This window comes from Schistocerca americana, chromosome 4, assembly GCF_021461395.2.
Source record: "Schistocerca americana isolate TAMUIC-IGC-003095 chromosome 4, iqSchAmer2.1, whole genome shotgun sequence".
NCBI classification, from domain to species: domain Eukaryota; kingdom Metazoa; phylum Arthropoda; class Insecta; order Orthoptera; family Acrididae; genus Schistocerca; species Schistocerca americana.
In genome coordinates this window covers 398,957,577-398,970,300 of record NC_060122.1, presented here as the reverse complement: position 1 = coordinate 398,970,300, position 12,724 = coordinate 398,957,577, and the positions used below count along the sequence as shown (strand labels likewise).

The window sequence follows — 12,724 nt, the reverse complement described above, 5'->3', positions numbered from 1 at the left end:
CATCTTGGCCTTTGAGGGTGATTCATTGCTTAAAAAGGTCAAGATGTTGGTTTACCACTGTGACATTAACCCAACCTTCCTCCCCCTATGCGCTGACTTAAGTGCTGGAAATTGAGGCACAAGTCTTCCTGCTGCACTTCCAGTGTCACATGTTGAGACTATGGACGTCCACTCCATCTGGATACTCCATGTGCGTCTCCTCCCACTTGTGTTAACTGTGGAGAGCAGCACTCCCCCTGCTCGCCAGACAGCACAATACTCCAAAAGCAGCGGAAAATTGTGGAGTACTAGACCCTGACCGGTTGACTTACCAAGAGGCTAAACGTAAATTTGGGCGATTACACCCCATTCGGTTGACATCCACATATGTTGCAGCTACATTACCACTGCCGCCACAGGTACCAGTCGTACCACACACTGTGTCATGAACACTCCAGGATACATGCGCCCCCTTGGTGGTAGGGGGAAAATCTCCTTCCATTGCTCCCAAAGTACCTACTTCGGGAGCAAGGCCCCCCCCCCCCCCCCTCAAACCCACAGGACATCGGTCCCCTCCCCCCACCTGGAGAAGCAACAGTCTCCTCTGGCTCCTCTTGTGTGAAAGGGGTCTCTTGGGACCCTCTCTCCCATGGTCTCCACTAATACCACAGCGGACACTCGCCAGTGGCAGAGACAAAAGCTGCTGGATGAAGAGCTTCAAGGTCTTCCTCTGTGCGTGAAGCTACTTCAGAGAAGTCCTCCCAGCAAGCCCCTAAAGAGAAGCGAGAGGGCAAGCAAAACAAAAAGTCTGCTAAGAATAAGGACACTCCAGTGGCCCCAACACCACCACCACTCCCTCCCAATTCTGCACCCGAGGATGAGGTGGAGATTTTAGTGTCCCCTGAGGACCTGGATCTCACTGATGCCTCATTCACGATAGGAATGGATACAAATACTCAATCAGTGGCATCAGGTGACCCTGAGGTGTAACATTCCTCCTTGCATGCTTCATGCCTTCCCAGCCTTATGCTAACTTCATCCTCTAGTGGAATTGCTGCGGTTTTTTCCACCACCTGGCTGAGTTTCAGCAGCTGTTAAGCTTTACACCTGCTTTCTGCATTGCCCTCCAGGAAACTTGGTTCCCGGCAATGCGGACCCCTGCCTTCTGTGGCTATAGGGGATATTAAAAGAACCATGGTGACTATAATAGTTTATCAGGTGGAGTTTGTGTCTATGTCCTGAACTCAGTATGCAGTGAACCTGCGCCCCTTCAAACCAGTCTTGAAGCTGTGGCTGTCGGGATAAGGACGGCACAGGAAATAACTGTCTGCAACGTTTATTTTCCTCCAGATGGCGCAATACCCCTGAAGGCATGGGCTGCACTGATTCATCAACTCCCTAAACCTCTCCTGCTTATGGGAGGTTTTAACGGCCATGCTTACTGGCCGAGGTAGAGATGTTGAAACTTTCCTGTCTCAAATCAACCTCTGCCTCTTAAATACTGGAGCCCCCACACATTTCAGTGTGGCTCATGGCACTTACTCGGCCATTGACTTTTTGTCATCAGTCTACTGACTGGTTTGATGCGGCCCGCCTCGAATTCCTTTCCTGTGCTAACCTCTTCATCTCAGAGTAGCACTTGCAACCTACATCCTCAATTATTTGCTTGACGTATTCCAATCTCTGTCTTCCTCTACAGTTTTTGCCCTCTACAGCTCCCTCTAGTACCATGGAAGTCATTCCCTCATGTCTTAGCAGATGTCCTATCATCCTGTCCCTTCTCCGTATCAGTGTTTTCCACATATTCCTTTCCTCTCCGATTCTGCATAGAACCTCCTCATTCCTTACCTTATCAGTCCACCTAATTTTCAACGTTCGCCTATAGCACCACATCTCAAATGCTTCGAATCTCTTCTGTTCCGGTTTTCCCACAGTCCATGTTTCACTACCATACAATGCTGTACTCCAGACGTACATCCTCAGAAATTTCTTCCTCAAATTAAGGCTGGTATTTGATATTAGTAGACTTCTCTTGGCCAGAAATTACTTTTTTGCCATAGCGAGTCTGCTTTTGATGTCCTCCTTGCTCCGTCCGTCATTGGTTATTTTACTGCCTAGGTAGCAGAATTCCTTAACTTCATTGACTTCGTGACCATCAATCCTGATGTTAAGTTTCTCGCTGTTCTCGTTTCTGCTACTTCTCATTACCTTCGTCTTTCTCCGATTTACACTCAAACCATACTGTGTACTCATTAGACTGTTCATTCCGTTCAGCAGATCATTTAATTCTTCTTCACTTTCACTCAGGATAGCAATGTCATCAGCGAATCGTATCATTGATATCCTTTCATCTTGTATTTTAATTCCACTCCTGAACCTTTCTTTTATTTCCATCATTGCTTCCTCGATGTACAGATTGAAGAGTAGGGGCGAAAGGCTACAGCCTTGTCTTACACCCTTCTTAGTACGAGCACTTCGTTCTTGATCGTCCACTTTTATTATTCCCTCTTGGTTGTTGTACATATTGTATATGACCCGTGTCTGCCTATAGCTTACCCCGACTTTTTTCAGAATCTCGAACAGCTTGCACCATTTTATATTGTCGAACGCTTTTTCCAGGTCGACAAATCCTATGAAAGTGTCTTGATTTTTCTTTAGCCTTGCTTCCATTATTAGCCGTAATGTCAGAATTGCCTCTCTCGTCCCTTTACTTTTCCTAAAGCCAAACTGATCTTCACCTGGTGCATTCTCAATTTTCTTTTCCATTCTTCTGTGTATTATTCTTGTAAGCAGCTTCGATGCATGAGCTGTTAAGCTGATTGTGCGATAATTCTTGCACTTGTCAGCTCTTACCGTCTTCAGAATTGTGTGGATGATGCTTTTCCGAAAGTCAGATGGTACATTGCTAGACTCATATACTCTACACACCAACGTGAATAGTCGTTTTGTTGCCACTTCCCCCAATGATTTTATAAATTCTGATGGAATGTTATCTATCCCTTCTGCCTTCTTTGACTGTAAGTCCTCCAAAGCTCTTTTAAATTCCGATTCTAATACTGGATCCCCTATCTCTTCTAAATCGACTCCTGTTTCTTCTTCTATCACATCAGACAAATCTTCACCCTCATAGAGGCTTTCAATGTATTCTTTCCACCTATCTGCTCTCTCCTCTGCATTTAACAGTGGAATTCCCGTTGCACTCTTAATGTTACCACCGTTGCTTTTAATGTCACCAAAGGTTGTTTTGACTTTCCTGTATGCTGAGTTTGTCCTTCCGACAATCATATCTTTTTGGATGTCTTCACATTTTTCCTGCAGCCATTTCGTCTTAGCTTCCCTGCACTTCCTATTTATTTCATTCCTCAGTGACTTGTATTTCTGTATTCCTGATTTTCCCGGAAGGTGTTTGTACTTCCTCCTTTCATCAATCAACTGAAGTATTTCTTCTGTTACCCATGGTTTCTTCGCAGCTACCTTCTTTGTACCTATGATTTCCTTCCCAACTTCTGTGATGGCCCTTTTTAGAGATGTCCATTCCTCTTCAACTGTACTGCCTACTGCGCTATTTCTTATTGCTGTATCTATAGCGTTAGAGAACTTCAAACGTGTCTCGTCATTCCTTAGTACTTCCGTATCCCACTCCTTTGCGTTTTGATTCTTTCTGACTAATGTCTTGAACTTCAGCCTACTCTTCATCACTAGTATATTGTGATCTGAGTCTATATCTGCTCCTGGGTACGCCTTACAATCCAGTATCTGATTTCGGAATCTCTGTCTGACCATGATGTAATCTAATTGAAATCTTCCCGTGCCTCCCAGCCTTTTCCAAGTATACCTCCTCCTCTTGTGATTCTTGAACAGGGTATTCGCTGTTACTAGCTGAAACTTGTTACAGAACTCAATTAGTCTTTCTCCTCTTTCATTCCTTGTCCCAAGCCCATATTCTCCTGTAACCTTTTCTTCTACTCCTTCCCCTACAACTGCATTCCAGTCGCCCATGACTATTAGATTTTCGTCCCCCTTTACATACTACATTACCCTTTCAATATCCTCATACACTTTCTCTATCTGTTCATCTTCAGCTTGCAACGTCGGCATGTATACCTGAACTATCGTTGTCGGTGTTGGTCTGCTGTCGATTCTCATTAGAACAACCCAGTCACTGAACTGTTCACAGTAACACACCCTCTGCCCTACCTTCCTATTCATAACGAATCCTACACCTGTTACACCATTTTCTGCTGCTGTTGATATTACCCGATACTCATCTGACCAGCAATCCTTGTCTTCCTTCTTCTTCACTTCACTGACCCCTACTATATCTAGATTGAGCCTTTGCATTTCCCTTTTCAGATTTTCTAGTTTCCCTACCACGTTCAAGCTTCTGACATTCCACGCCCCGACTCGTAGAACGTTATCCTTTCGTTCATTATTCAATCTTTTTCTCACGGTAACCTCCCCCTTGGCAGTCCCCTTCCAGAGATCCAAATGGGGGACTATTCTGGAATCTTTTGCCAATGGAGAGATCATCATGACACTTCTTCAATTACAGGCCACATGTCCTGTGGATACATGTTACGTGTCTTTAATGCAGTGGTTTCTGTTGCCTTCTGCATCCTCATGTCGTTGATCATTGCTGATTCTTCCGCCTTTAGGGGCAATTTCCCAACCCTAGGACAAGAGAGTGCCCTGAACCTCTGTCCACCCCTCTGCCCTCTTTGACAAGGCCGTTGGCAGAATGAGGCTGACTTCTTATGCCGGAAGTCTTTGGCCGCCAATGCTGATTATTTATCAAAATTTAGGCAGTGGTGGGGATCAAACCCGGGACCGAAGACGTTTTGATTATGAATCAAAGACGCTACCCCTAGACCTTGACTTATCCGTCAGCAACCTAGGGCTTCACCCTTCTGTCCACTGGAGAGCCCACGATGACTTGTGTGGTAGTGACCACTTTCCCATCGTCCTGTCGCTCCCCCAGCGCCATTCCCCCCAATGTCTACCGTCACTGTTGAATCTCCCCCACATGGTACCATCGATGTGGTAGTTGAGCGGGTCACTAGAACAATCGTTTCTGCGCCGGAAAGCGTGATCCCTTGTTCTTTAGGGTGCCCCCGGCGAAAGTCAGTACCTTGGTGGTCGCCAGAAATCACTGAGGCCATTGAAGATCGTAGGCGAGCTCTACAGCGACATAAGCGGCACCCTTCCTTAGAGCACCTAATAGCTTTTAAAGGGCTCCGTGCCCGTGATCGCCAGCTTATAAAAAGACGGAAACAGGAATGTTGGGAGAGGTATGCCTCGACTTTTGGATACCATATGTCACTTTCCCAAGTCTGGACGAATGTCAGATGTAGTTGTGGGTACCAGACCCCAACAGTGTCATTGACATTAACATCAATGGGGTGTTATCTACCGACACAAACACAATTAGCTGAGCACTGTGCTCGAGCCTCTGCATCGGTGAATTATACCCTAACAGTTCGCACCCTCAAACAGCGGATGGAAAGGAAAGCCCTCTCGTTCACTGAACATCACCGTGAACCCTATAATGCTCCATTTACAGAGTGGGAGCTCCTCAGCGTCCTTGCACATTGCCCCTGGGCCAGATTGGATCCAAAGTCAGATGATCCAATAGAGCTTGGTCTTTGGTGTGACGTCATAAGCGCGTGACGGCGTGTGAGATCGCTCTCTAAGTTTTCATCTATTTTTAGGTTGCAGTTATATATTTTAACGGTTTTTGTGATAATATTTACTATATAAGTGACTTATTAGTGGTTTCTTCTTTCACGTCTGCCTTTCTTGTGTTGTGACCTGATATTTGTGAGTGTTTCGTATTGAGCAACTTAACCTCTTACCCATGTTTACATTCCGCGCTGACCAGTTGCAGCTGTAGCGGCGCATCAAAAGCTAAGTACTAATTAATTGTTTGTGTATAGTAGTTTATTTAGGAACTTTAGTAGTCTTCAACCGGTGTTCTTGGTGTTTTCCGGTGAAATAACTTCAGAAGAAATTTTTGCGAACTGCTTTCAGTTTCGTTACTGTCATTAGCCGTTTGATTTTCTTTCTGTGTTAGTATTTTGTTATATTCTCATTTGTTGTTGATTAATACTGTCAATAATAGTAGTTACTTCCCTTGTAGAGCAAGTTTGTGATTATTGTAGTCAGTTTTTAACATCTTCTTATTGTAGTAGCGGAACTTAGATAAAGTAGTTTTCTTGTTTCAATAACTGTAAAATTGTACCATGAGTGAGAAGTGTGGGCTTTGCCGTAGGTTCGTGAGTAGTGGATTGCGGTGTGAGACTTGTTTGAAGTATTTTCACTGGGGGGGGAATGCAGTGGGGAAGCCAGTGGGCATTCTGGTGAGATCCTCTCCTGGAACTGCAGGTTATGTAGCAAGAGTAAGTTGATAGAGGAGCAGGAGCGTAAGATCTGTGCCCTTCAGGTGCAGTTGAAAAACGCACAGGAGGAGCTAGATAGGATGAGGAGGGAGAAGGGGGTTGGGGAATGGGAGCTGGGTGTTGGCAAGAGATCTGCTAGGAGAAGGAGATTTTCAGATAGTTTTACTATTGGTGTTTGTAATAGATATGACCAACTGTCAGAGTCTAGTGGAGAGGAATCTCTAGTAGCTGTAGATGTAGATGTAGGAAGTATGCAGCAGACCTCAGCAGTTACGGTGGCTAGGACAGTTGCAAAGTCTAAGAGAAAGAAGGAGGTTCTGCTGTTAGGTAGTTCTCATGGTAGAGGTGTAGGCCAGCAGTTGCAGGAAGTTTTGGGGAGTGAGTACCAGGTCACCAGCATTGTGAAGCCTGATGCAGGATTGGCTCAGGTGACTTTTAACATAGGGGGGTTACGTAGGGATTTTACGAAAGAGGATCAGGTAGTGATTGTGGGTGGGGCTGGTAATAGTATTGATAGGGATGGGGAGTATGACATAGATGGTGACCTGGAAAAGATAGCCACTCAGACTGGCAACACGAATGAGCATTTCGTGGAACTGTTTCAGCGTCACGATCAGCCTCATCTTAAAACAGCCGTCAGGCGTAATAACATGAGACTTGGGGGTGCGCTGATGACAGAAGGCATGAGTCACATTTCAGTGGTATCGGTGGAGTCTATCAGCAGGACGGGTTTCACTAGACATGGCCTGCACCTCAACAGGTATGGAAAGGGGAGGTTGGCAAAGCTTATAGGTGACAGCATAGGTGGGGGTGGTGGGATCACTCATGGGAAAATTCCGGTAGTTGTGGGTGTTAGAGCTGTACCTTTTTTAGATTGAAGTCAGCTGACAGGTATTCCTGCTTAAGGGAAGTCTAACAAAGAAACCACTTTCGACAAAGCTTAGGTATCCGATTAATGAGGGAATTAGTATATTTCATCAAAATATACAAGGTATTAGAGAGAGTTAGTGAACTGCTTATAGATGTTGACTCTGAAATTATTGGTATATCTGAACACTTCTTAAATAAGGAGATAATTCAGAGGCTTCCTTTACCAGGATATAGGTTGGCTGGCAGCTTTTCTAGGAGCTCTTTGCGGTGTGGGGGAGTAGCCATGTATGTGAAAAACGGTATCCCATTTGAGTCAATTGATGTTTCAAAGTACTGCACTGAAAAGGCGTTTAAATGTTGTGCAGGTGTGGTTAAATTTAGTGGAGCTAAACTTCTTACTGTTGTTATTTATAGATCCCCAGACTCCGATTTCACAACATTTTTGCTAAAGCTCTAGAGGAGGTTCTTGGTTAACTTTATAGGAAATACAAAGAGTTAGTTATATGTGGTGACTTCAATATAAATTGTATAAGTGATTGTACAAGGAAAAGGATGCTGGTAGACCTCCTTAATTCATATAATCTTATGCAAACCGTATTCTTTCCAACGAGAGTGCAAGGGAACAGTAGAACAACCATAGACAATATTTTTGTTCATTCGTCATTACTAGAAGGGCATTCTGTTAGCAAAATGGTGAATGGCCTTTCAGATCATGATGCACAAATTTTAAGTCTAAAAGATTTTTGTGCTGCAACACATGTTAAATATAGTTACCAACTTTTTAGGAAAGCTGATCCAGTTGCTGTAGAGACTTTTGTAAACCTTATCAAGGAACAAGAGTGGCAAGATGTTTATAGCGCTGATACAGTAGACAATAAATATAATGCTTTCCTCAAGACTTTTCTCGTGCTCTTTGAAAGTTGCTTTCCGTTAGAACGTTCAAAACAGGGTACTAGCACAAACAGGCAGCCTGGGTGGCTGACTAAAGGTATAAGAATGTCTTGTAGAACAAAGTGGCAATTATATCAAAACGTTAGAAGCATTGACAATCTAAATGCAGTAGTCCATTACAAACAGTATTGTAAGGTGCTTAAAAAAGTTATTAGGAAGGCAAAAAGTATGTGGTATGCAGATACAAAAGCTAAGTCTTAGGATAAAATTAAAACCATATGGTCAGTCGTAAAGGAAGTGGCTGGTCTGCAGAGACAGGTTGAGGATATAGAATCAGTGCGTAGTGGGAATGTCCGTGTTACTGATAAGTCGCATATATGTACAGTATTTAATAATCACTTTCTGAATATAGCAGGTGAACTAAATAGAAACCTAGTCCCAACAGGGAATCATATAGCGCTCTTAGAAAAAAGTGTTCTGAGACTGTTACCTGAAATGCTCCTCCATGATACTGACAAGAGGGAGATTGAGTTAATAATTAAATCACTAAAGACCAAGAACTCTCATGGATATGACGGGGTATCTAGCAGAATACTGAAGTATTGTTCCTTGTATGTTAGCCCAGTACTTAGCCATATCTGTAACTTTTCCTTTAGGAGTGGTCGGTTTCCTGACTGATTAAAGTACTCTGTAGTGATGCCACTTTATAAAAAGGGAGACAGGGATAATGTTGATAATTATAGACCTATTTCTATGCCATCGGTGTTTGCTAAAGTTATCGAGAGGGTTGTATATACAAGGTTACTGCAGCATTTAAATTCACATAATTTGCTGTCAAATGTACAGTTTGGTTTTAGAAATGGCTTAACAACTGAAAATGCTATAGTCTCTTTTCTCTGTGAGGTTTTGGACGGATTAAATAAAAGGTTGTGAACGTTAGGTGTTTTCTTTGATTTAACGAAGGCTTTTGACTGTGTTGACCACAAAATATTACTGCAGAAGTTGGAACATTATGGAGTAAGGGGAGTAGCTTACAATTGGTTCGCCTCTTACTTTAAGAACAGAAAGCAGAAGGTAATTCTCCGCAATATTGAGAGTGGTAATGATGTTCAGTCCCAATGGGGCACTGTTAAATGGGGCGTTCCCCAAGGATCGGTGTTGGGGCCACTGCTGTTTCTTATTTATTTAATTGATATGCCTTCTAGTATTACAGGTGATTCAAAAATATTTCTGTTTGCTGATGACACCAGCTTGGTAGTGAAGGATCTTGTGTGTAATATTGAAACAGTAACAAATAATGTAGTTCATGAAATAAGTTCGTGGCTTGTGGAAAATAATTTGATGCTAAATCACAGTAAGACTCAGTTTTTATAGTTTCTAACTCACAATTCAACAAGAACTGATATTTTAGTCAGACAGAATGGGCATGTTATAAGCGAGACGGAACAGTTCAAGTTCCTAGGCGTACAGATAGATAGTAAGCTGTTGTGGAAAGCCCATGTTCAGGATCTTGTTCAGAAACTAAATGCCGCTTTATTTACCATTAGAACAGTATCTGAAATAAGTGACATTTCAACACGAAAAGTAGCCTACTTCGCATATTTTAATATGCTTATGTCATATGGTATTATTTTTTGGGGTAATTCTTCTGATTCAAAAAGGGTATTTTTGGCTCAAAAACGGGCTGTTCGAGCTATGTGTGGTGTAAGTTCGAAAACCTCTTGTCGACCCCTATTCAATAGTCTGGGAATTTTGACATTGCCCTCACAGTATATATTTTCTTTAATGTCATTTGTTGTTAGCAATATTAGCTTATCCCCAAGAGTTAGCAGCTTTCACTCAGTTAATACTAGGCAGAAATCAAATCTGCATGTGGAATGCACTTCCTTGACTCTTGTGCAGAAAGGAGTGCAGTATGCTGCAGCATCCATTTTCAGTAAGCTACCACAAAAACTCAAAAATCTTAGCAGTAGCCCAAACACTTTTAAGTCTAAACTGAAGAATTTCCTCATGGCTCACTCCTTCTATTCTGTCGAGGAGCTCCTGGAAGAGCTAAAAAATTAAGCAAATTCCAGTGTTACATTCTTGATTTTCTTTATTTAAACTAACGACGTGTCAGCTGAATATGTTTCTTATATTTCATTTTATCTGTTTCTACGATCTACAACTGAATATGTTTCTTATATTTCATTTTATCTGTTTCTACAATCGTGTTATAATTTCATGTATTGACTCATTCCATGACCATGGAGACTTCTCCTTAATGTGGTCCCACGGAACAATAAATAAATAAATAAATAAATCAAACATCTCTTGTCTGACAAGAGACATCTCCTCTTCATCATCTAGTTGTGGTAGTTGCAAATAATGACAGTGTCTGTTGCTTCTCTAGGTGAATGTTACTCTCAACTGCATTAACTCTTATCCTGCCTCCTGTTACCATATTTTTTAGCATTAAAAATTACTTTGTACTTGAAAGTATTAGTGTGTGATATTGTTCTGCTAGTCTTCCCTTTTGTGAATACCTAATGCCAACACGGTATCCAGTAATAGGTCAACAGTAATGTAATGAAGGTGAGAATTACGGCAATGCATTATAGTGTAAGAAATAATACGTAAATTTCAGTGATGTTGCCGATGAACGATAGATTGAAGATAGTACTAAAATGTAATGCTCCATCGAATGCTAGGCACACCCCATTTTTGAATAATGCGTGTGGTAAAACCAAAATGCACATTATATTCATATAAATACTGAATTTTGAGTTGAAGAAAAAATATGAACGTCTACATCCACTTCAAATGATCACAAACTTCACAAACAGAGTAATTAAATCCGGGTGTGTAACAGTGATGAACTCGTATGCTATTCCCCCCCCCCCCCCCCCAAATGGCACATTGCGGTAACAACTATATGCATCTATATGGGGGGGGGGGGGGGGCAAGACACTCTTTACCTCTTTCCCTCACCAGGGACCTCTGTTTCACACTGCTTGCCTAAAAAAGTTGTTCTCATCTATCATCCCTGAGCGGAGGGTCCTTCTCGGCACACTGAAACTGCCTAGTAGTGCAACAGTCGGAGCCCATCAGAGACATGGGCTGTGGGCCACCTGTTTGCTGCTTCACCTTCCCTTCCTATTATACAGTATAATTCTCACCCAGAGGTAAAAATCTGCCAGACAAACAAAGATAATAATAGGAAACAGGACAAGAAAAACAAAGATGGAGGTAGCTCTTGCCACCCTCTACCGCCCCCGACCCGTACCGCCCCCCCCCCCCCCCCCCCCCCGACCCGTACCGCTCATTTAAAGCTTATCACCATGCTCTCATCACCTTTCCCCCATTCGATCAGTATTCCACAGTGAATGGTGGTTGCCAGACGGGTGTGGAAGCTGACCTCTGGCCACAGACTAGACCCAAGAGGATCTGTGGCTGTTTTAGACTGGCACACCTCTGCTACCTCATTAAGTTTCCTTACCTTCTTACATCCTCTTCTCTTCCCTTTGCTGTCTGCTTGGCTCTCTGCCTCAGATGACACCACAAGGTTGAATTGGCAGTATATCCTTTATTATTCTCCTGAAAGCTTTGATTATTAAAGACCTCAATGATTAGCTCCCTTTTAACTTTCCCAGAGAAATTCATTTATTGGTTTCAGATTGTATCAGAATAGCTTGAGTCGTGTTGCAAGGACTTGAATATGATATAACCTGCTGCGTGGTGTCCCAGAAGTAGCATATTTCCATAGAGTAGAATTAAACAAGAAACATACGATCTGTCTTGTGAAACAGTGTTAACTCTCTTATAGAGTCACTTTACACAGCTTTAGTTTTGTTTCTTCATCAGTGTCCAGAAGAGCATGAAAGCACAGGATTGCATTCTGCACTGCAAAATGAAGCAAGTCTGAGGTATGCTGGCTACCCCTCTTTATATGCTGCACTTCAGATCAGCACGTGTGAATTTTCCTGTGGTAAACCCTGTGCTTCAGGTAGACCCACAACCAGAAATAACAGGGAGTGAGAGCAAATGATCATGCCGGCCAAGCATTTGGAAACAATCGGCTGATAATTCGATTGTTTCCAAATGTGTTTTGGAGAAGCAAGTGAACTTCACAAGTGGTATATGGTAGGACCCCACCTTGCATGAAACTTGAGTTATGCATCTCTCTCCTGTAGGCAGGTATGACATGCTGGTGAAGCATATCACAGTGATGCCGACCAATGTCTTTGGTCCTTGAGCACCAACCTGTGCTGTGTAATATATGAAGAAGTCTGGAGGAGGCCATCAGTCACCAGTAGATTACAGCTAGCTGTGATTAAAATTGTAATTTGATAATGCACCCTGAAATATTGTTATTGTTAAAATAAATTATGGCAGCCATGTTAAGTGTGTTCATTTGATGTTTGTTGGGTCACAAAGACCCTAATATTGTCAAATGCATAACCAAATAAATATATAAAACTATCTCTGAAAGTGTATGCAGCCACTTAATAATATTAGCCCAGCGGTCTTCTTGTATATGTATCTGAACAGAAGAAATTTCTCAAGACTATTGGACAGAAGCTTAAACTTTAAGTGTGAATCTCTAGATG

At 42.6% G+C, this 12,724-nt stretch overlaps 1 protein-coding gene across 1 annotated transcript in view; it reads left to right on the top strand.

Moving 5' to 3' along the window:
• Positions 1-12,724, top strand: part of LOC124613097 (rho GTPase-activating protein 1-like) — a 96,057-nt gene that overhangs the window by 28,708 nt on the left and 54,625 nt on the right. The gene's annotated exons all lie outside the window — the stretch shown is intronic.